Genomic DNA, 26,437 nt, shown 5'->3' with positions numbered 1-26,437 from the left:
TAAATCCCGTGAAAGAATAAAAAAAGGAAATAAGAAGGGGGATAGAACATGCCCAGGAATTATAGATCAGTCAGCTTAACATCGGTGGTAGGAAGAATAATGGAATCGATAAAAGAAAAATATAATAATGAATAGTCAGCATAGATTTCAAAAGGGAAAATCTTGCTTGATCAACCTTATTGAATTTTTTGAGGAGGTAACAGAGAGAGTAGATGATGGTAATGTAGTAGATGTATTTTATCTGCATTTTCAAAATGCCTTTGATAAGGTGCCCCATAATCGACTAATGAATAAGGTCAGAGAATATGGAGTCAGGGGACAAGTGGCAGAATGGATTACTAGCTAGCTTCAAGACAGAAAGTAGAGTGGAGTAAAGGGTAATTATTCAGAGTGGCAGAAGGTGGGAAGTGGTGTTCCACAAGGATCAGTGCTGGGACCACTGCTGTTCACAATTTACATTAACGATTTGAACTTTGAAATCAAAAACACAATTTCTAAATTTGCAGGTGATACCAATTTGGCGGGATGGTCAATACTGAGGAGGACTCCAACAAGTTACAGGAGGACATTAATAAATTTGCAGAATAGACAAATAATTGGTAAATGAAGTTGAACACAGATAAATGTGAGGTAGTACACTTTGGGAGGAGGAATAGGAAGGTCATTTGGAAGGTGTAAGACTACGTGGGATAGAGGAACAAAGGATGTCAGAGAACAAATACACCGATCACTAAAAGTTGCACCACAGGTTAGCAAGGCCTAAAATAAGCAAATCAAACATTAGGCTTTACTTCTAGAGGGATAGAATTGAAAAGTAGGGAAGATATGCTAAACTAGTATTGAACTTTGGTTAGAGTACTGCATGCAGTTCTGGTCACCATATTATAAACAGGATATGGAGACACTGGATCAGGTACAGAGAAGATTTACAAGAATGATACCAGAAATGCATGGGTATATTTATCAAGAAAAGATGAGCAGGCTGGGATTCTTTCCTCTTGAAAAAAGAAGGCTGAGGGGTGACCTAATATTATGAAAGGTTTTGACAGAATGGATACAGAGAGAATGGGTGGGCTAGATTTTGCCGTGTGCCGGCAGGTTCCACCACCGGGGTTGAAAGCAGGAGGTGACCTGCTTCAGTGGGCAGTGGGACCTGAGGGCGGTCATGTTGCTGGCAGCAGCCAATTAACAATTAAGGACAGCGGTCCTCCCCCAAAATCTACAGGCCCAATCAGAGGGCCGGCAGCTCAACAGCCTCAGCAGCGCCATTGCTAGCAGTGGCCATTGCTGAGGTTACAGCTCCAGGGAGAGGGCGCCTCAATGGAGGAGTGCCTTCGAAGAGAGTTGAGTTAGCTTGGGGGAAGCTGCCAGGCCCCAGCGATTAGCGGGACGGGGTGGCGGGGGGTGGCTAGGGTGGGGAATGGGGTCATGGAGTACTGGCAGCACCATTGCTGTGAGGGGCAGCCATTGCCGCTGGGGGTCACAGAGTGGCCATAAAGAAGGGTCCCCCCACCACCCCCCCCCCCCCACGCCTGGAGCCCGTTAGGAGACCGCCAGGTTTCACTGGGTGGTCTCCCCATGAGGCTGCGAGCTCTTCCGACGCAGGAAGTGGCACTATTTGGCCACTTAAGTGACAAAACAATTTAGCCCAGTGTTTCCACTTGTGGGGAAAGAGCATAACTAGAGGCTATCAATATAAGATAGTCACTAAGATATCCAACAGGGAATTCAGAAGAAACTTCTTTACCAAAGAATGATGAGAATGTGGAACTCACTACCAAATATGAAGTGAATAGTACAGATGCATTTAGAAGCAAGCTAGACAAGCATATAAGAGAGAAGGGAATAGAGGGTTATGAATGATAGAATTAGGTGAGGAAAGATGGGAGGAGGCTTGAGTGGAGCATAAACGTTGGCACAGACTGGTTGGGCAGAATGGGCTGTTTTTGTGCCATATATCCTATGTAATCCTATGTATGCATGTAATGTAACTAAGAAAGAAAGACTTGCATTTCTTTAGAGCCTTTCATGACTTCAGGACCAAAATGCTTCACAGCCAATGAAGTACTTTTAAAACATAGGCACTGTTGTAAATGTATGAAACACAGCAGACAATTTGCACTCAGCAAGGTCCCACAAATAGCAATGAAATAATGGCTAGATCATCTGATGGTTGAGGGATAAATTATAGCCAGGTAGACCCTGCTCTTCTTTGAAAAGTCCCCTGGGATCTTTTACCTTCACCTGAGAGGGTAGACAGAGCAGCGGTTTAATGTCTCATCCAAAAGCCAACACTTCAGATCCTTATCAAATTTATAACATCACAAACACTTTTTAAAAGAATGCACTTATGATTTCACCAGTTACACAAACACATTTATTGCGCCCCCTCAGTACTGCACTGAAGTATCAGCTGAGATTATGTGCACACAGCGGGCTGGATTTTATGGACCTGGCAGGGGTCCTGACACCAGGCCCAAATGGTGAGGGGAGCCCCGTCTTGGCCTTTTGGAGAACCCCTCCTGGCTCTATTTAGTGGCATTCAAGCAATTAACTGCCCAGCACTGTGGTCCCCGTCCCTTTAAGGACGGGGAATTCGCCTCCAACAGCTGCTGGCCAATCAGAGGGCCAGCAACTCAGTAGTATCGGTCGTGCCACCAAGAGCGGTGGCCACCGCAGGTACTTCAAGAGGCCCAGACCCCAGGTTAGTGTGGCAGGGTTGTCGGGGCCAGTCCAGCAGGCCCTGGTAAGGATTGGGGGGAGGGTGGTCCTTTGAGAGCGGGGTGTGGTTGTTAGTGGAGGGCCGGCCTTTGCCGCCAGGGGCCCTCTGTGGGCCGCAGATTGCCCACAGAGGAGGCCCCCCCACCCAAGACCGCATGAAGGCCACATTGTTTTACTGGGCGACCTTCCTGCATGGCAGGACTCTCACCTGGCGGGAAGAGGCTCTTAAGTTGCCATTAATTGGCATCCCAAGGCATCGGGAAGTCAACGGGCACTCCGTCCCCTGCCTTCCCAGGCCCCTCTACCTCCATTTCCATCCAAAGAGGGCCTATAAAATTCTTGAATAGGGCTTGAATCCACAATCTTCTGATCTAGAAGTCAGAGTAATACCACTGAGACAAGGTGTACAGCAAATGTAAACAATGGCCAGTTCAATGAAGGAAGACTCCAGTAGATGCTCATGACCAGGTCTATTGACATCTTAGTCATGTGCAAACTATGAGGACAGCAGGATGACAGCCTGTTAACAAAACTCCAACCACAAAGTTCACACTTCTCGACTGGCTTTTAAATACAAAAGATCCTAAATCAGTTTGGTTTAGCTGGTAGCACTCTTGAGAAATTCATAGGTTCAAGCCACACTCTACAACTTGGGCATATAACTTTGACTGACACTTTGGTGCACTAGTGAGGCTGGGCTGTATTGTTAAAGGTGTTTTCAGCTGAGATGTTGCAGCAATGGCCTGTCTGCCTGTTCCACGTACTTCAACTCAGGTGAACATTAAAAGGATTATTTGATTAATGTGAAGTTGCAGCAAGTGTTTATTTGCTTTGCAGAAGGCAGCAAGTGCTCTCTGAAGGCAGAAAAATAAAAAGCATGCTCACAGTACCACAGAGCTAAATATGCTAAAGCTCGTCAGGCTGAGTTCAACCTTCACTGAGACTCCCTGACAATAAGTTGGTCGGTTGTTGCTGGATTTATGTCACTGGCTCTGTCCTTAGTTATTTTTGTGATAAGTAAAGGAAAACACTGATACCACATTAAATCAGGTCTGCCTAATTCTAATTCTGGTTTACACTTTATTTCCAGTACGACATTGTGCTTTACAGAGTCAACTTAGATATATCACTTTCCTGGCATGCAATAGCAAAAGTGCACTTTGAGTATAATCATGACGATTTCTTAACCAATTTGTCATGTAAGTGTCAAAGAATAAAGTCCCGTTAGATTGGTATGAAACCCTATTGAAACAAGAAGTTCACTTTCACCACTAGGGATAACTAGGGATAACTAACAGTCAGAGATACAGAACCCAGAGATAGCAAGCTGACATACTGATAGAAAACCCAGCAATATCAATCAGACGCACTGACACAAAACCCAGCAATATCAACCAGACATACTGACACAGAACCCAGCAATATCAACCAGACATACCGACACAGAGCCCAGCAATATCATCCAGATACACTGACACAGAACCCAGCAATGTCAACCAGACATACTGACACAGAACCCAACAACATCAACCAGATGCACTGACACAGAACCACAGCAATATCAACCAGACACACTGACACAGATCCCAGCAATATCAACCAGATGCACTGACACAGAACCCAGCAACATCAACCAGACATATTGACACAGAACCCAGCAATGTCAACCAGACATACTGACACAGAACCCAACAACATCAACCAGATGCACTGACACAGAACCACAGCAATATCAACCAGACATACTGACACAGAACCCAGCAATATCAACCAGACGCACTGACACAGACACAGCAATATCAAACAGACACGCTAACACAGACACAGCAATATCAACCAGACACACTGACACAGACATAGCAATATCAACCAGACGCTTGACAGAGACACAGCAATATCAACCAGACGCACTGACACAGACACAGCAATTTCAACCAGACATACTGACACAGAACCCAGCAATATCAACCAGATGCACTGACACAGAACCCAGCAATATCAACCAGACGCTCGACAGAGACACAGCAATATCAACCAGACACACTGACACAGAACCCAGCAATATCAACCAGATGCACTGACACAGAACCCAGCAATATCAACCAGACATACTGACACAGATCCCAGCAATATCAACCAGACGCACTGATACAGATACAGCAATATCAACCAGACATACTGACACAGAACCCAGCAATATCAACCAGATGCACTGACACAGAACCCAGCAATATCAACCAGACATACTGACACAGATCCCAGCAATATCAACCAGACGCACTGATACAGATACAGCAATATCAACCAGACATACTGACACAGAACCCAGCAATATCAACCAGATGCATTGACAGAACCCAGCAATATCAACCAGACGCACTGACACAGAACCCGCCAATATCAATCAGATGCACTGACACAGACACAGCAATATCAACCAGACACACTGACACAGAACCCAGCAATATCAACCAGACACACTGACACAGAACCCAGCAACATCAACCAGACATACTGACACATGGCGGCAAATTGGCACAATGGTTAGCACCGCAGCCTCACAGCTCCAGGGACACGGGTTCGATTCTGGGTACTGCCTGTGCGGAGTTTGCAAGTTCTCCCTGTGTCTGCGTGGGTTTTCACCGGGTGCTCCGGTTTCCTCCCACATCCAAAAGACTTGCAGGTGATAGGTAAATTGGCCGTTGTAAATTGCCCCTAGTGTAGGAAGGTGATAGGAAATATGGGATTACTGTAGGGTTAGTATAAATGGGTGGTTGTTGGTCGGCACAGACTCGGTGGGCCAAAGGGCCTGTTTCAGTGCTGTATCTCTAAATAAATAAAAAAATAAATAAATAGAACCCAGCAATATCAACCAGACATACTGACACAGAACCCAGCAATATCAACCAGATGCACTGACACGTAACCCAGCAATATCAACCAGATGCACTGACACAGAACCCAGCAATATCAATCAGGCATACTCACACAGAACCCAGAAATAACAGGCAAACCCACTGACACAGATCCAATGGTCTTGCCTGTTATTTCTGGGTTCTGTGTCACAGCGTCCACCTGTTACTGTCGGATTCTTTGTCTTTTGTTGCAGATGTCTCTGACAAATGCTGGTGTCAGTGAACCTCTTATTTTAGTAGGGTTTCACGGTGTTTGCAATTGGAAGGACTTTATTCATACTTTGACTCTTAAGTGACAAATTTGTTAAGAAATCTTACACAGATCTTACACAAATATTGTGGCTGTAATGTGTCAGGAAGCTAACATTTCTGAGTTGGATCTGTAAAGCACAATGGTGTACTGGACGTAAAGGGTAAACCAGAATGATAATTCAGAAGGTCTGATTTAATGTGGTCTCAATGTGTTGCTTTACTGATCACAAAAATAAATAGCTAGAATGATAGACTCCACAATGCAGTCAATCCTGCAGAGAAAACAATGAGTTTAATTCAGGAACAGCACCTTTCTGTTGTGTAGCGATAGGACTGCACGTTATCATTAGCTTTTTAAGAGTTTTCCTCTGGGTTCCATTGATTGATTTCAGCTCCATTTCAGTGGGCTTGTAGCAGCCGCCAGCCCCAACCTGTCAAGATCTGACGATTGCATCTTCATGTTCATGGTTGCTAGGAGACCCTAGTGGGACCAGCTGTTCAGATAATGTGGGTGAAAGCTGTGTGAATGTGTGAAATGCTGGGACTGAATAATGTGTAAAAATTAACCATTTATTAGCTAAGAGCCAAAGCTGAATTAAAACAAAATGGGAGAAAATAAACTTATCTCCCAGTCAGGGCAGAAATGGGCAAAGGTAAGAGGCAGACAAATGGAGACAACGGCAGTAAATGCACAACAAGGAGTTACAATAGCTAGGGACACTATTTAAAATGAAACTTAACACAGACCCTGGAACAACTTTATTTTGCTTTTGCAGACTCTAGCCTCTACTTTAACTTTAGTTACTGCGGCCTTTAATTATAGCCTCTGTTTTCCTAGTAGTAGACGCTGGCAATCTGGGATGGGTCTTTCAGTATCCAGGGAACTGGGAAGGGATTAATGTTTGCGTTGGAGACTCTTCATCAATACAGCGGGGCCAGTCTGTGTCCTTGTTGTTGACCGGCCTTTTTTCTCTTCTCGGGGCTCGTGGACCCAATCTATTTGCTCACACCTCCTGTTGTAATGTCAGACCTCATATACTTTCAATGTCTCCAATCTTCTTGTCTCTTCCTGGGGTTGCCTCCCACTGTCGTAGCTATTAGCATGTTCATTTCTCTAATGACTTTAATTCTTCTTTCTATTTTCTGATGTCAACAATCATCTCAGTCATCTAACATTCCCCTGTTTTTTTCAGCTGCATGCAGTCTATTTTACTGATTGGAGGCAGCAGCAGCGGTGGCAGATGATAAATTAGAGTGGGAGAAGAGTGCGGACCTTCCACAGCGTTTCCCAAATAAAAACAAGGAGTGACCCCAGGGGACAGGAGGTAGGTGTTTGGTTGTTTAGTTTTAAAATATTTTATTTTCTCTCTAAATGAGGTCAGTGATTTAAACTAGGACTGTAAAACTATAAAATACAGTGTCAAATTTACAGCTTAACTTAATTAATAAAATTTCACTCGGGGTAAGTATAACATTAAGTGAATTAATAAGAGTATTAACATAGATCAGATCTAGAGGCATTAATTAAAATTAATATCTTATATAAAGTACTAACTAGATTATAAAAAAGGGAATAGAGATTTCTTTCTTCGATCATGGATGGGCAGCTGAGACATGTTGCTTGCAATTCCGATGCCATGTGGGAACGTCTTGGGAGACCACCTGTGTAGGAAGTGCCTCCGGCTGCTTAAGCTCAGGATTTTCAAGCTTGAGGGGCAGCTGGAGCCACTGTGAAGCAACAAGGAGGATGAGAGTTTCCTGAATCATACATTCCAGGAGGTGGTCACCCCACAGGCAGTGAGAGTTCAGGATAGTAGATGGGTGGCCATCTTGAAGAGTAGGAAGAGGTAGGAGGTGCAGGAGTCTTCAGGGTGTATGTCACTCTCAAACCAGCACTCATCTTTGGAGACTGCTGGCAGTGATGACACCTTGAAGAAGTGTAGTCTAGACCATGGTTCCAATGAGCAAGGGCCTGCACAGGAGGGAAGAACAAAGAGTAGAAAGGCAGGACTGGGACGAATATGCTTACGGGGAGTTTCACTAGTATGGTTGGGGAGGATTTAAACTAAATGGGCAGGGATGGGCACCAGCATTTAGAAGCAGAAAAGAGGAATAAGGTGCATAAGGGAGTGAGAATGTTGGATAGTACTAGAAAAGGAAGTAGCACCATATTAGATGGGAGCACACTAAGAAGGACTACAAGGAACACATGGGATCCAGAGTGAGCTAGCCAATTGGATACAAAATTGGCTTGGTGACAGGAGGCAGAGGGTGGTAGTGGAAGGTTGCTTTTCAGATTAGAGGCTGGTGACCAGTGGTGTGCCGCAGGGATTGGTGCTGGGCCCTCTGTTGTTTGACATATATATTAATGACTTGGATGTGAATGTAGGGGGCATGATTCGTAAGTTTGCAGATGACACCAAAATTGGTGGTATAGTGGACAGTGAAGAAGATTGTCTAAGGTTACAACAGGATATAGATAAACTGGAAAAGTGGGCAAGGGATTGGCAAATGGAATTTAATGCAGACAAGTGTGAAGTGATGCATTTTGGGAAGTTAAACCAGGGCAGGACATATACAGTGAATGGCAGGGCCCTGGGGAGTGTTGTTGAGCAGAGAGACCTTGGGGCGCAAGTACATAGTTCCCTGAAAGTGGCAACACAGGTAGGCAGGGTGGTGAAGAAGGCGCATGGCATGCTTGCCTTCCTTGGCCGAGGCATTGAGTACAAGATTTGGGATGTCATGTTACAGTTGTACATAACGTTGGTGAGGCCGCATTTGGAGTACTGTGTGCAGTTCTGGTCGCCGCACTACAGGAAAGATGTGATTAAACTAGAGAGGGTGCAGAAAAGATTCACAAGGATGTTGTGGAGGGTTTGAGTTATAAAGAGAGATTGGATAGGCTGGGTCTGTTTTCCCTGGAGCGAAGGAGGCTGAGAGGGGACATGATAGAGGTATATAAAATTATGAGAGGCATAGATAGGGTAGATAGCCAGAGTCTGTTTCCCATGGTAGGGGTGACTAAAACTAGAGGGCATAGATTTAAGGTGAGAGGGAGGAGGTTTAAAGGGGATCAAAGGGGTAAATTTTTCACACAAAGAATAGTGGGTATCTGGAATGAGCTGCCTGAGGAGGTGGTGGAGGCAGGAACAGTAGCAACATTTCAGAGGCATCTGGACAGGTACTTGAATGAGCAAGGCACAGAGGGATATGGAATTAATGCAGGCAGGTGGGATTAGTATAGATAGGCATTATGGTCGGCATGGACGTGGTGGGGCCAAAGGGCCTGTTACTATGCTTTACGACTCTATGACTCTATGAATACAAAGACAGGTTTACAAATGAGTGTATGTAAACGCACAAAGTGTGATGAATAAAGTTGATGAGTTATAAGCACAAGCATCCGTGTGGGAATATGATGTAGTGGCAATAACGGAAACATGGCTTAAAAATGGTGAGGATTGGTGCTTAATGTTCAAGGATATAAAGTATTCAGAAAAGATAGGGAAGGAAAAAAATGAGATGGAGTGGCAGTACTGATTAGGGAAGACATGTAGTGTTCGAAAGGAAGGATGTCCTTTGAGGGAGTAAAGACAGAATCCATTTGGTTAGAGTTGAGAAGCAAAAAGGGGATGATCATGCTACTAGGGTATTCTATAGGCCTCCAAATAGGGAGAGAGAGATAGAGGGTTAAATCTGCAGGGAAATCACAGAGATGTGCAAGAACTGTAGCGTGCTGATATGGAGGACTTTAATTACCCAAATATTGGGATACTTTTAGAGTAAAGGGTATGGAGGGGGAGGAATTTCTGAAATGCGTTCAGGAGAACTTCCTTGACCAGTATGTTCTTGCTGTAACTAGAAAGGAGGCATTGCTGGATCTGGTGCTGGGGAATGAGGTGAGCCAAGTGGACCAAGTGTCTGTGGGGGAGCACTTGGGTAAGAGTGATCATCAGATTTAGACAGCAATGGAGAAGAGCAAGGAACAATCTAAAGTAGAATTTCTAAACTGGAAGAGCGCTAACGTCAATGGGATGAGAGGGGATCTAGCCAGGCTAAAATGGAATCAAAGATTCACATGAAAAACTGTAATAGAACAATGGGTGATCTTTAAGGAGGAGATGTTTCAGGTACAGGATAGATATATTCAACAAGGACGAAAGGTAAAGGATCAAAATCTAGGGCTCCTTGGATGACAGGGATGGAGCAAAAAAAAGAGGGTGTATGATGCATGTCAGGTGAATTCTTCAAGGGAGAACCTGGCCATATACAATAAGTTGAGAGGGGAAGAGAAGAGGAAAATAAGACTGGCAAAGATAGGATGTGAATAGAATGGCAGTTAACATGAAAGGGAACCCCAGAAATTTTTGACCAACCTATAAATTGTATGTGGGTAGTAAGAGGTAGGGTGGGGCCCATTAAGAGGGTGATATATGCTTAGAGGTGCAGGGCAAGGCTAGAATACCTAATGAGTACTTAATATTGGTGTTTACGAAGGAAGAGGATGCTGACAAAATATCGGTAGAAGCAGAGATGGTAGAGGTAATGGATGGGGTGAAAATTGATAGGCAGCATGTACTGGAAAGGCTGGTTATGCTTCGAGTGGATAAGTCACCTGATCTGGATGGCTTGCATTCTAGGTTCCTAAAGGAACTGGGAGTGAAGCTAGCAGAAAGGCTTGCCATAATCTTCCCTAGATATGGGGGAGGTGCCAGAGTATTGGAGAGTGGCGAATGTGATGCCCTTATTCAAGAAAGGGTGTAAGGACATTCCTAGTAACTACAGGCTGATCAGTTTAACATCAGTTGGGGGTAAGGTTTTAGAAACATTAATCAGGAAAAAAAAATCAACAGGCCCTTGGAGAGGCCTGAGTTAATTAACCAGAGCCAGAACGAATTTGTAAAAGGCAGATCATGCTTGACTAATCTAATTATTTTTATTTTTATTCATTCATGGAATGTGGGCGCCACTGGCTATGCCAGCATTTATTGTCCATCCCTAATTGCCCTTGAGAAGGTGGTGGTGAGCTGCCTTCTTGAACCGCTGCAGTCCATGTGAGGTAGGTACACCCACAGTGCTTTAGGATGGGAGTTCCAGGATTTTGACCCAGCGACAGTGAAGGAACGGCGATATAGTTCCAAGTCAGGATGGTGTGTAATTTGGATGGGAACTTGCAGGTGGTGATGCTCCCATACATCTACTGCTTTTGTCCTTCAAGGTGGTAGAGGTCACGGGTTTGGAAGAAACAACAGAGTATTCCATCACACTCCTGACTTGTGCCTTGTAGATGGTGGACAGGCTTTGGGGAGTCAGGAGGTGAGTTACTCGCCGCAGGATTCCTAGCCTCTGACCTGCTCTTGTAGTCACGGTATTTATATGGCTACTCCAGTTCAGTTTCTGGTCAATGGTAACCCCTAGGATGTTGATCGTGGGGGATTCAGTGATGGTAATGCCATTGAATGTCAGTTGGAGATGGTCATTGCCTGGCACTTGTGTGGCGCAAATGTTACTTGCCATTTATCAGCCCAAGCCTGGATATTGTCCAGGTCTTGCTACATTTCTACACGGACTGCTTGAGTATCTGAGGAGTCACGAATGGTCAGCTTTTTGATGATGTCACAGAGAAGGTTGAAGAAGGGAAAGCAATGGATGCTGTCTACATGAATTTTACAAAGTGTTTAACAGTACTACATGAAAGGCTGGTTAACAAAATTGCGACTCTTATAATAGGAGGGTCGGTGTCAGCTTGGGTAAAAATTGGCATAAGGACAGAAAACAGAGAATCGTGGCAAATGGTTGTTTTTCAGACTGGAAGATGGTAGACAGTGGTTTTTCCCAAGGTTCAGTGCTAGGGCCACTGCTTAATTTGATATATATAAATGACTTGGATATTGGAATACAAAGTAAAATGTCAAACTTTGCTGATGATACTAAGCTTGGAAGTGTGGTAGACTGCGAAGATGATACCAATCAACTGCAACAGGACATAGATAGGCCAGCAGAATGGGCAGACAAGTGGCAAATGAAATTTAATACAAGAACTGTGAGATGGTGCCTTTTGGCAGAAGGAATAGGGAGAGGCAATATAGACTAAATGGCACAGTTCTAAAGAATGTACAGGGACAGAGGGAGCTGGGGGTTCATGTTCACAGATCTTTGAAGGTGACAGAACATGTTGAGAGAGTAGTTAGCAAAGCATATGGAATCTTAGGCTTCATAAATAGAGATATTGAGTACAAATGCAGGGTAGTTATGCTGAACCTTTATAAAGCTCTGGTTAGGCTACAACTAGAGTATTGCATCCAGTTCCGGTCACCACACTTTAGGAAGGATGTGAGGGTCCTCGAGATGGTGCAGAGGACATTTACCAGAATGGTTGCAGGGATGAGGGATTTTAGATACAAGGTTAGGTTGGAGAACCTGGGGTTGTTCTCCTTGGAGCAAAGGAGATTGAGGGGAGATTTGATAGAGGTGTACAAGAATATGACAGGTTTAAATAAGGTAGACAGAGAAAAGCTGTTTCCATTAGCTGATGGTACAAGGACTGGGGAACACAGATTTAAGGTTTTGGGTAAGAGATGCAGGGGGTTGTGAGAAAGAACATTTTTACGCAGCGAGTGGTAATGACCTGGAACTCGCTGCCTACGAGGGTGGTGGAAGCGGAGACAATTAATGATTCCAAAAGGAAATTTGATGGGCACTTGAGAGAAATAAATTTGCAGGGCCATGATAATAGAGCGGGAAAATGGGACTGATTGAATTGCTGTACAGAGAATTGGCATGGACACAATGGGTCAAAAGGCCTCCTTCTGTGCTGTAATGATTCTATGACTTTGAGAACTGCTTTCTTTTTACTTTCCCTTCGTTCTGTTTCCATTACAATGCTTATTTACCATTTTTTCAGTTCTGATGAAGGTCCATCTACCTGAAGCATTTACATCTGTTCTTTGCAGAGACCTGCTGTGTGTTAGCAGCATTTTCTGTTTTTACTTTAGTATTCAAGTTATATCATTTTTATTGACACTAAGAAAGTGTCCAATCTGGGCTGAATAGGAGCAGGTGTAATCAGAATAATTGGGCTTTGGGGGACGAATTTCCATGCAGGCTCTCCTGCTTGTCCGCTGGTATTTTTGCAGAAGCCCCCAAGGGATTAGCTTAAACGCCATTTTTCCAAGGTTTCTGTGGCTCCACCAAAGCTACAGAGGATGAGTAGGAGAATCCCTCATAGGAATTCACCTTGTAGTTGTATAAAATGGAGAACCATGGACTAGATTTATAAGCCTTGTGTGATCTTACAGTTATCACACGCTTAGCCATACTTGACTAGCATTTCTTTTGAGCAGGGGACAGTACTTCAGTAACATTAGATATGTGTGACTGTTGTGACTCTCAAACTACTCACAATGCGACCTTGCTCACTTAAGAACATTCTTTGCATGTCCAGTTCAAACTGAACACAGCATCAGCGTTAGGGGAATATAGACCCAGATTCTAAGTACCCTCCATAAGCATCATTACCAGTGTGCTAAACAAACACTAACTCTGAGGGACTACTGCACTGGATGAGGTGCTAGCTTTTGGATGATACATTAAATCGAAGTTCCCTCTTCCCTCTCAAGTGGACATAAAAGATCCCGTGGCACTGTCCAATGAAAAGTAGGGAAGTTCTCCTGGTGTAATAAAAACAAGAAATGCTGGAAATACTCAGCAGGTCTGGCAGCATCTGTGGAGTTCTCCTGGTGTGCTGGCCAACATATATCCCTCATCCACTATCACCAGGAACAGGTTATCTAGTCATTTATATCACACTCTTTTGGGACTTTGCTGTGCAGAAACAGTATTCATTACAGTTCAAAAGCACTTCATTAGCTATAAAGTGCTATGGGACATCTTACGGTCATGTAAGGTGCTGTATATGCAAGCCATCCATTTTTTTCTTTCTGAAGTACTTTGAATGTCTTGGGGATGTGAAAGGTGCTATATAATGCTAATTTTTTCTTTCTTTTCCTTTGTTTCTCATTACTGAGGCATGCTGCTCTCTCTCTCGCACAGAACTGTAGCCTTATTACAGGTAAAGTTTTTTAAACAGCATTTTCTTGCTTTTGATGAGAATTTTTGTAGATGAACAGTGTTCATTATGATCTAAAATCTATGTTATTCTTTTTTCTGTCTTGCAGAACTAGTATAAATAACCTGGATCTAATCAATAATTTGTAATAAAATGCTTACCGCAATTTGCATTGGTTTTTCACTTCATCTTACGTCTCTTGGATGACAGCAAATAGCACATGCAAAACCAGCTCTGTACAGACTAAAACAACCAATCAAATGTATTTATAATTAACTAATTTATACCAACAATACTATTAGGAAAATATCAAATTTACAATATGCACAATTTGTGTCTATTTCAAAAGTCAGTTGCTCGCTAGCATTTTGTTCACTGTCTTGAAATAGTACTTTCCTGATAGTTTCTACTCATGCCCACTTCCACAGGCAAGCTTGTGTAACCTATAAACTGAAATGTGTCCTTTTGTGTACTGTATCTTTGATGTAGTGTGTTGAACAATGATGTTGAACAATTAATCAGTTTAATCATTGGTACATATGGTAGAAACAATATACAATGGGCTGGATTTTAAGTGCCCGCCACCAGTCCCGGCAGTGGGTGAAAAGAATGGCGACCCGCACATGCCGCCGAGCTGCTGATCCGAAGATTGCAGTGGGCCCGTAAGATCCAAGATAAGTGGATGTTGATGAATTCATTTTTATTGATTTACATATTTAAATTCAGGTCCGTCACCCAGTGGATGGGGGGGGGGCGGGGGGCAGGGGGCAGGGTGGTGGCCACCACGTAGCCTCACCATGGCGGGAGGATTGGGCCCGACCCTCCGGGCATTGGACTCTGTGGTGGGCCTCTGCCAGAACGATCTTCCGGCCCCCCGTCACCTCACCACGGAGCCTGACGTCGAGGGTCCTGTAAAATCCAGCCCATTTCTCTGTAATTCCTACCCTCTCCAAAATCAGTGGAAATGTAATTCCACATGACCACATGACTTATGCTGAAAGCTACTAATTAATTTTCAGCAGCATGATTCCTGATCAGTACTTCGACTCAGTTCCACAACAAGTCACAAACCTTTAGCAATTCTCCTCAGTAGCATTGGACCATATGCTCTTGATGAAAAGCTTTACATAGAAAAAGTAACCTACCAAGTCCTTCATTAGCATTCAGCCCGTAATAGCAGTACATTGGGAAAGAAATCCTTGTAAGTACTGCCCACCATTTGTAACTCTTGAATCCCTCTTGTCCAGGTTCGCACAAAAAAGACAAGATAATATTCACAATTAACCAAGCTTAATCTGTGAAATATTTATTGCAGTGAAAGAATTATCAATCAAATTAGCTTTTTACACCACTTTCCTTCACAAGAGACCATTAGCTAAAGTTGAAGCCCATGGAATTGAAGGCAAATTATTGACCGGGTTAGGAAAATGGATGAGCAGCAGGAAACAGAGAAAAGAGATAATGGGCAAGTACCCTAATTGACAGGACGTGACTAGTGGTGTGCTGCAAGGATGTGTGTTGGGGTCTCAACTATTCATCCGATTTATTAACAACTTAGATGATGGGATAGGACGCCACGTATCCAGATTTAGTGATGACACAAGGATGGATGGCAATGTAAGCAGTGTAGATGGAAGGATAAAATTACAAAGAGATATTGATAGATTAAGTGAATTGGCAAAACTATGGCAAATGGATTATAATGTAGGCAAATGTGAGGTTATCCATTTGGACCTAAAAAGGATAGAACAGAGTACTTTCTAAATGGTGAAAAGCTAGAGGCCAGGAGGTCCAAAGCAACTGGGGGGGGGGGGGGGTGGGGGTCTAGGTACATGGATCATTAAAATGGCATGAACAGGTACAGAAAATAATCAAAAAGGCTAATGGAACATTGGCCTTTATATCAAGAGGAATGGAATACAAGAGGGTAGAAGTCATATTTCAGGTATACAAAACCCTGGTTAGACCACATCTGCAATACTGTGAGCAGTTCTTGGGCACCACACCGTAGGGAGGAAATATTGGCCTTTGAAGATAGTGCAGCTTACTTTACCAGAATTGATACCTGGGGATGGATTTTCAATCCAGAGTTCAGAAGCCAACACTTGGATCATTTCCATAATCCAAACCCATGCTGCATCAACATCACTGACGCAACGCTATTTTGATACACAAAGGCCCTAATTGAGCTGGAGGCAGGTTCGGCATCCAATTAGTGGTGCTGGGCACTGCCTGGAGGCAAAAACTGGCTCTGGAGGACGATTCCCAAAGGCAAATGGCAACCATGGCTGGGCTTGCCATTGCCTAGCAGAATGGAGCAGGCATGAGAGCAGAGGGCCATCAGCCTCACAGTCCAAACAAGTACCCAAACGCTCACTCATCTGGTAATTCACTCTTCTCAAACGATGGCAACGATGACTTTCCCTTTTGTTCTTCATGATCTCGTTGAATGCGGAACAGGCTCCAGAGGCTAAATGGTCTACTCCTGTTGCACTGCTGCAATGAAGCTCAACACGTGCGAGGAACCGTACTTCATCTTTCTACTAGGCACTTTGCAACTAATTGACCATTGTGTTCACTTTAATGAATTCCAACCTTTAGATTAGCTCCAATTTTCTCTCTGGCAGTTGGTGTAGGATGAGTGTGCTGGTGATTCTGGGGAATGGAAAATGCTAGTTGGTGCTTCGGGTGGAAATCCTCAGTTGGAAAACTGCGATGGGGTGGTCTGTATCTTTGGTGTTGACCTGCTTTTTTCTTCCAGCAGACTCCTGAACAACTGGGAACAGCTCCTCTTTGAGTGTTTTTTATGTTTCCCTTTCTGCCTAACTACACAGTAGCACTCAGCTAACTCCTTTAATTATTCATTCTCTCTCTATGTCTTAAACAAGTCTTTTATTTCTCTCATTGGGCTGAATTCTACAAGCCTGCCAACGATTTCAAAGAGCTACCGCAATTCCAAGCGTGGCAGCTCACTTAAATAGCAGGGGTGGAAGCCCCTCCCCCCGCCCTGATCACATGGAGGGGGCGGGCTGTCCGTCCCTGGCAATGGTGTCAGCTGCCTGTGCGCAGGTGCTGGCGCCATGTTTAAAAGGCTGTCAGCCCTATGGAGATATTTAAATATTTAAAAAGAAATTGAATTAAAATAAATAAATACATTTCTTTTGCCTCTGTCCCAACCCCCCAATATCAATTAAATAAATTATTTGCCCTACCCACCCCCCCCCCCACAAAACACTTACCTTCACAATGTGACCTCCCTCCCACCACAAGCTGAACAAACTTTAAACTATAACCCTTCCCACAATCCCCTGCAACCATGACGGCAATTTGACCCCGTCCTCCCCCCCCCCACCTCCCACTCTGAGAAACTTACCTCCTCCCACCTCCCCACCAGTGTTGTGCCTCGTTTCCCCAGACAGGGATCCGTAGGCGTGACAGTGCCGACCGCTGCGGTGAACCTGCGGCGGGACTTCAGGAGGCGACAGGAAACTCACTAATTCAAGTAATTTAATTTATTTAAATATTTAAATGGCGGTCCTGTTGCCAAGTGGCGGGGGGGGTGGGGGGCGCCACGAGGCCTCGCTGCCACCAGCAATATCGGGCCGGGCCCTGTCGGCGTTGGGGTCCATGGTGGGCCTCATCGGGGCCATCTTCATGTCCCCCCCCCCCCCACCCAATCACGGATCCCAACGTCGAGGCTTCTATAGAATCCAGCCTAACATGTCTCTTTTTGTCTCATGCAAATCTCACTTTTGCCATTTAACCATCCTGTGCATTTTGCAGGCCATTTTGTTTCTTTTCCTGCAGGTGTGGCCATTGTATTTTATTCCCTTTCCCTTATTCTGTTCTTTTTCAAATGCTGTTCATCTGTAATAGCTTCTAATTCTTAGGACAGGTCTACCTGAAACATCAATGTTTTCTCCTCTCCACAGATGCTGCCTGACCTGCTGAATGTTTCTTGCGTTTTGGGTTTATACTTCAAATTTCCAGCATCTGTAGTATTTTGCTTTTTGTTCAATTTTTTATCTTAGCTTCTGTAGAAATCAAGCATACACGTTGGAGGATATTTTGTGTTGCTAACTTCCTTCTACCACAATATGTTTGCACTCATCATCACCGCCTAACCCCAGCTGTCAGAGACACTCACCAGCACAGAGGAAGGAAGGGTTGTGCCAACCACATTCTTCCTGTCAGACCTTTCATAAGAGTACAATTACACAGAAGTGTACATCCTCAAACCGCGCTATAAATCTATAGCAGAAATCTGCTCAGCTGCCATTCAGCAGCTGAATAACGTCAATGAAAACTATTATTAGAAGTGGTACATGACCTTTGCTGTCATCACACCAATACAGACATTTCAGGTCACAAGATTCTTGAAATCATTAAATGGCTGGTTCATATTCTGTATACAATATCTTGTTACATTCAAAGTCAGAGCCACATCCTAATAAGTGCAGTCATTAGTGCACGAATGACAGATATACCAACACAATTACTGAACATTGAAGGGAGAGGGATAAGATCTATGAAAAAAGTTAGAGGTGTGGATTTTCTCAGCGCTGTTCCACAAGACAGAAATAAAAGAATATTGCAACAAATTTAAAAGTAATGGTCCAGAAAACAATTGCCATGGTTACTTGTGACATGCTTTGATAGGAATGTCACGGCTAGTCTAGTTTATTTCTACGTTGCAGCTGTTAGCAAATGTGACTCCTGTGATAATCAGTGGCACAATATGTTGTTCACAATCTACCAAGTACATTATCATGACACAAGATGTTTAATAAATATGACTAGTGCCTTCACCTCATTGAGCATCATGGTGAAAGTTGTGAAGTAGTAATAAGAGGTCAGGGTCTATACAGTCATGTTCACATAATGGAAGTGTAATGCTCCTTTCCATTTTCTAATAACAGCACGTAGGAAGTTACCATAGACAAGTTTTAGCTATAAATCAAAAACACTCAAAACATTGTTCCAGTAATTTTGAGGATTACCATAAGACTATGAATATTAATTTGGGATAGATGAGCATCAGTGTGGGAAAGGGACAGCAATACAAATATATTGAAATGTATTGAAAAATTGTTTCCACCTAAAACAGATTTGTTTCATTGTTTGACCTGTCACTGGTGGACGAAGATATATAAGGCTTAATTTTCGGGCCCTGCCAATGGCAGAACGGAGGCAGACAGGAGACTGAAAATACTCGGCGCTGGCTGGCAGACCGGTTTCCTGACCTCGTTCCCAGCATCGGCTATTTTTGCCGAGGTGGGTTTGGGGCCAGCAGGGCTACCCGCTCCCATGAGGTGTGTGCCAATTAGGATCATTAAGAACATTGTTAAGCACACTTAAAGGAGGCCAACTGGGATTTTCCAGTCGGCCTCCAGTTACTCAATCCAACGGGGGTCAATTTAACTACCTGGAGGCAGACACCCAGCGGCAGGCTGGTGGGGCCAGTGCTCCAGGCAGGCCTCGAGGCCCTCCCTGCCTGCCTGGGTGTGGTGTAGCCAAAGGCTGCCCTGTAGAGGGAATCCCCCCACCCCCCTAGCACAGTGGTGGCCTGATTGCTGTATCTGTTTTTTATTTAAACCTTTAAAAATGTTGGTGAGAGGGCACCTCCATGTTGAGGCGTCCTCTCAGTTATTTACCATTCATTCATTCTGCTGCTTCTCTCAAGCTGAAAGGCTTCTGATTGGCTTCTGCTTCAAAAGCGCCACCCCCCTCTCCCTCCACCACCACCCTTAATTGGACCGGGAACCTGTTTAGTTTTTAGTTTAGAGATACAGCACTGAAACAGGCCCTTCGGCCCACCAAGTCTGTGCCGACCATCAACCACCCATTTATACAAATCCTACACTAACCCCATATCCCTACCACATCCCCACCTGTCTCTATATTTCCCTACCACCTACCTATACTAGGGGCAATTTATAATGGCCAATTAACCTATCAACCTGCAAGTCTTTGGCATGTGGGAGGAAACCGGAGCACCCGGAGGAAACCCACGCAGACACAGGGAGAACTTGCAAACTCCATTTCAGGCAGTACCCAGAATTGAACCCAGGTCGCTGGAGCTGTGAGGCTGCGGTGCTAACCACTGCACCACTGTCTCCATGCCAGTTAAGGGGGCTCCTCAGTGAAAATCCCAAAGAGTGACTGATTTCGCCTTGAGAGGGTTTGGGACCTGGAAAGTCCTGACCTCTGTCTCCAGCCTCTGAAGGGAAAACGCAGCCCATAATGTGTCTTTTTATAAAACCATCAGGATAGGTTTAATTGAATAGTTTTGCCCAGTGTATTTTGGATTGAGCCAGAAGCTACTATATTGTTTTTCAGTGCCACTCAGTATACTAATGCATTGTGAATCAATACCAGCAAGTGAGCAGGTGCATTAAGTAAAGTGGTGCATTGTGAGTAAACTGGTGTTTTAAGACTCATTGCCACTCAGTAAGCTGCTGTATTGTGACTCAGTGTCCTTTGATAAACTGGTATATTGTGAGTCTGTGTTATTCAGTCAGCTGGTGTATCGTGACTTGGTGTATTTGATATCTGATGTATTGTGACTCAAGTGCCATTCGATAAGCTGGTTTATAGTGACTTGCTGCCACTCAGTAAGCTGGTATATTGTGACTCACTGCCCTTCAATAAGCTGGTATATTGTGTCAGTCAGTAAGATGGTGTATAGTGACTGTTAGAGTTTTTGGGTTGTGCAAGATCCCTCACTCCCCAGTCAATTGTGGCTTTATGCAACAATAACTGGCATTTATGTAGCACCTTTAATGCAGAAAACATATCAAAGCTTTGTACAATGTGTCAGGAAAAATGACCCACAAAAATAAAAGATTAGGAAAGGTGATAGGGAACAGGAAACAAAGTTGATTCATGTGCTGAGGTTTACAGAGTAAAGGAAGGGAGGCCAGCCAGGAGACCATCGAGTCTGGAAGAGGTGGCAAAGGCATGAATGTGGGTTTCAGCATCAAATGGGCATAGAAATTTCAACAACATTAAACAGGATAGATTTCATATTAATGTGCTACCTCAGTGCCTGTGCATAAACTGGACTGCCGCCAAGGCTGAAATGGGAGAGAACTGAAAAGTGACATGTAACAGCAAAGGGAAAGGAAAGCCAAAATGCAAACCATATCTGCAGGCAGCTGGTTGAGCAGCTTGGCATCTGACCCCCTATTTATCAGTTGTTAAGGTGACTGGGGTGCCACATGAGGTGCTCGAGAGAAGGGTGGCCATCTGTGTCACTCAGCAGCAATATTTCCGTAGGCCAGGATTGCAGCATATCTGCAAAGAGATGGAATTGATAATTACTGTCACTAAGTTTGCCAATCGTAAGCTATGTCTGTTCTTTCAGCAGATGGCATTGCTCTGCATCTAGCTTTCTGCTGGTCTGGACCCTGTGAAGATAAATCATTGGCAGCTAGGTGTACCAGGTTCTGCAGATATGGGTGGTGGCATCTTGGCTTGTGCAGTGAATCAGGCTATGCAGCTGATCATTACGATGACATGACTACTGCAATAGGGCTGTTTCCATTTAATATAATGGTTAAACAGGCAATCACATATCAAAGTGCTACTATTGGGTCTGCAGTCCCAGCTTTCTTTGGGAAGAGAAACCCCTGCCTGCACCAATCATCTGCAAAAGCAAGGTGTGAGGAGCTCTTGTCTGCCAATGTGGGTATTGGCAGGTGAGCACAGAGAACCTCCCACGCAGCCTGGCCAGCCTGGAATCCCTCCGTAAATCCTCCTCTTCCTTCAAACACTACAGATAGGGGAATTCACACAGGAAATCTCAATGATAACAATAATTGTGCTGTGGGTGGGGAGTGGATTGAACTTTAACAGTTGGCAGAAAAGTTCAAGACTATCTAAATGTAAGCAAGAGGAAAATAAACCTGAAGCCACAAATAATTAAAAGTGACTGAAATTATAGATATTTACCTTAGCTCTTTAAATCAGCTACCATCACAACAGATGCCATGTCAACCCTGAGTATCCTTTATAATTAATATCCTGCACATTTGAATAGTGGGAAATGACTAATAGGATTACCCACCTCTAAATGCATATTCAGATGAAGTCCCCAGCTCTCGAAAATTACATCATGGCACAATATGGACCAGGTTCCGGTAGGATACAACTCCCACCCACTTCCATCAACTGGCTACCTGATTACTGATGTTATGATGGGGCAGCCCACAACATAAAAGCCAGGCATAAGTTGAACAGGATAAGGCAGCAGCAATAAGTAATGTAAATGTGAGCTCACAGATGTTAGTCAGCCCAAATGGGAATCAGAACAAAGAGTCAGTATACAAGCAGATGAAGTTTCTCTGTGCTAATTCAGTTCTATTGACTGCATACGCACTTTCAACCCGTGTCAAAGGTTATTCAACAGTAGAGTTCATCACTGCTGAGTCGATCAGATCCTCCCTGACCTCCATACAGACATGCACATTCTCCAGTGGGTTAAAAAGTGATCAAGAGCAGGAATTCATGTTGATTTGTTTTTCTTTTTCTAGCCCAGAATTACTGAAGTCAATTGTAATGGCCCAACAAATTTCAAAATATTTAAAATTCCCCAGTTCATTGCTGAAAATGTTCTAATTATCAGACTTTAATAGTGCAAATTATTCAAGTTGATGATCCCTATAGAACTATGCAGATGGACTGCACTAAGATGTTATTTTATTTCCCAGACCTCTATGTGCATTATAATATCAGATCAGAGTTTTAACAATTATGATGTTATACTTCATTATACTCGCTGGAATGCTTTAGTCTCTCTCACCCAGTCCCTTGGTAGCGATCTTGAACCTTGCTTAGTTTCACACTCAAAAGCTCACAGCTCCATGTTGCAATTGCACACCCACAAAAACCAACAGTGATCAGCCAGCCATCAGCTTGTAGGATAACACAGATGCTCAGCTAGAATAAATATCTTTACGTACAGACCTCTTTTACAGAGATTGCAGTCTTTACATAAAGAAAGAACTTATATAGTGCCTTTCACAACCTCAGCACATCCTATAGTGCTTTACAGCCAATTAGGTACTTTGGAATTATAGCCACTGTTGTAGTGTAGATATGAAGAAAGCAAACAGTCCTGGATTTAGGTACTGGGGTAAGATGTTCACTCGACTGAGATTTATCTGCACAGAATACAGAGCTTTTTCTTTAGCACCAGGCCATCAAAGCTTATGAGACATGAAGGTGTGCACCATGGAGACTTACAGATCACTTAGAAAGTTTCAATTAATGTTCACATTCACTTGCATATATCCCAATTGGGCAATATTAACAGATCTTGATGTTCAGAGTTAAGATGGTTGACTAGTGAGGTTAGAAACAGCCCTCTCTAATCTTCCAGTGCACAAAATTCAAGCAAATCAAACAAATGAGTAAGAAATATATAAATACAAAGAGTGCTCAGTTGCCCTGTCAGAGGTTGTGGGTCACAGTTTCAACATCCCAGACCTAGAGAAGCCACAGAAACATTTTCATGCTCAGAACAATAAGACCTGTTCACATACAGAGAATACAGCTACTCTTACTCACAGAAAGGATGCAGGAGTATTTTTAGCCCTATTACAGACAGACCTTTTATATACACACCAATGTATTTACATATAACACATAGAGACTCCATTCCATACACATGATCTATTTGCATACATTGAGTCCCTTAGATAGAGATCCCATTGACCTTTTATAGAAAGAAAGAAATTGCATTTATGAGCACCTTATATCACAAAGATTTCCTAGCCAATAAACTATTTTGGAAATGCAAGCATTATTACCATGTAGGTAAATACTGTAGCTAAATGGCACACACCAAGGTAACTCAAACAGCAATGAGATAAATAATCAGTGATTATGATGTTGGTTGAAGGAGAAATGTTTGGTACAAGATAGAAAACTTGGTGTTCTTCAAACGGTGCTATAGGATCTTTTACATCCACCTAGACAGACAGATGGGCCTCAGCTTAATTAACCACCTCTGAAAATACAGCACTTCCTCAGTGCTGCACTGCAGTATCAGAAAATATTAGTTACTCAACTGTTGAAGGGAGGCTTGAACCCATAAACCTTTTAACTCACAGGCAAGAGTGCGACCAAATAAATCAAGCATACACTCATACAGAAAGCATACAACTCTTTACTTGTAGAGGACACAGGATATACAGAACCTTCCCCTCACTTTATGCATTGAGAATGCAAAGTGAAGGTACCAACCACACTCTGTGTTCTGGACTGTCCTTTCCTCTCAACGACTTAAATTTGAATCCAACCATGGATGAAAGGCAGTTTTCTATTGGCTGTAAGAATGCTAATTGATCTCAATTTGGATGCTATCAACTCACATTGTACTGTAGGAGACTATGGCAAAAAATCTGCCTGTAAATCAACATAAGTTAGCACTATATTGTCAATCTCATTCAAAAAGGACATATTGATGACTAGTCCAAGTAATGGAAATATCGCACGGGTGGTTTCCTGAGGCTGGGTATGAAGAAACATTGATCAGATAGAGCAGTGGTAACTTTGCTCTTTATCTAACTTGTGCTGTAACCTGCCCTGGAAGTGCTCAATGTTGATATAGAGTAGCAAAGGTGCAAAGGTATTCAATTGTGTCCAGTACCAAGATCAGTGATTTGATAAACCTCCAAAAATTTACCTCACAAAAGAAAGAACTTACATTTATATAGTTCCTTAACATGTATCTTAGAAATCTACCAGAGAGCTTCATATACAATGAATTATTTTGAAGTACAGTCACTGCCTGCTAAGTAGGTGAACATACAAATGTATATAGAAAAACTAGGACATTTTTATGTACACAAAACAGGACTATAACTGAGAACCATGTTGTCACTACCGATCTGTAACAATTTTAAAAGAACATATGATCAGAGGCTGTTGTTGAACCACAAGCTGTAATGATTCTGAGAGTGAATCTGTGAATGAAAACCTGATATCACTGTTATGATTTGTTGTTTTTCAGGTACGTTTACAATTTTTTTTAAATGGTGAGAAGCTATTAAATATTCATGTTCAAAGGGATTTGGGTGTCAAATGGTATGTTAACATTGTGGAATGTGGTTGACTCTTAAATGCCCTCTGAAATTGCCCAGCAAGCCACGCAGTTGTATCTAACTGTTACAAAGTCTAAGAAAAGGCATGAAACCAGACGAACCACCCGGCATCGACCTAGGCACCGGAAACAACAACAGCAAACCCAGACATGTTGACCCTGCAAAGTCCTCCTTACGAAAATCAGGAGCTTGTGCCAAAATTGGGAGAGCTGTCCCACAGACTAGTCAAGCAACAGCCTGACATAGTCATACTCATGGAATCATACCTTGCAGACAATGTCCCAGACACCACCATCACCAACCCTGGGTATATCCTGTCCCACTGGCAGGCCATACCCACCAGAGATGGCGGCACAGTGGTATATAGTTGGAAGGGAGTTGCCCTGGGAGTCCTCAACATTGACTCCAGGCTCCATGAAGTCTCATGGCATTAAGTCAAACATGGGCAAGGAAACTTCCAGCTGATTATCACCTCTCGGCTGATGAATCAGTGCTTCTCCATGTTGAACACCAACTGGAAGAAGCATTGAGGGCAGCAAGGGCTTCAATGTCCATCACCAAGAGTGGCTCGTTAGCACCACTGCTGACTAAGCTGGCCGAGTCCTAAAGTACATAGCTGCTAGACTGGGTTTGCATTTGCATCCATCTTCAGCCAGAAGTGCCGAGTGGATGATTCATCTCGGCGTCCTCCTGAGGTCTCCAGCATCACAGATACCAGTCTTCAGCCAATCTGATTCACTCCGCGTGATATCAAGAAATGGCTGAAGGCACTGGATACTACAAAGGCTATGAGCCCTGACAATATTCCGACAATAGTATTAAAGGCTTGTGCTCCAGAACTAGCCGCATCCCTAGCCAAACTGTTCCAGTACAGCTACAACACTGGCATCGACCTGGCAACATGGAAAATTGCCCAGGTATGTCCTGTACACAAAAAGCAGGACAAATCCGACTCGGCCAATTACCGCCCTATCAGTCTACTCCCGATCATCAGCAAAGTGATGGAAGAGGTCGTTGACAGTGCTATCAAGTGGCACTTGCTTAGCAATAACCTGCTTTTTGACAGTCAGTTTGGGTTCTGCCAGGGTCACTCAGCTCCTGACCTCATTACAGCCTTGGTCCGAACATGGACAAAAGATCTGAACTCCAGAGGTGAGGTGAGAGTGATTGCCCTTGACACCAAGGCAGCATTTGTCCGAGTATGGCATCAAGGACCCCTAGCAAAACTGGAGTCAATGGGAATCAGTGGAAAAACTCTCCGCTGGTTGGAGTCACACCGATCACAAAGGAAGATAGTTGTGGTTGTTTGAGGTCAATCATCTCAGTCCCAGGACATTACTGCAGGAGTTCCTCAGGGTAATGTCCTAGGCCCA

This window comes from Heterodontus francisci, chromosome 19, assembly GCF_036365525.1.
Source record: "Heterodontus francisci isolate sHetFra1 chromosome 19, sHetFra1.hap1, whole genome shotgun sequence".
Lineage (NCBI taxonomy): Eukaryota > Metazoa > Chordata > Chondrichthyes > Heterodontiformes > Heterodontidae > Heterodontus > Heterodontus francisci.
The sequence above is the reverse complement of the archived record's forward strand: the minus strand, read 5'-3'. Positions refer to the sequence as shown.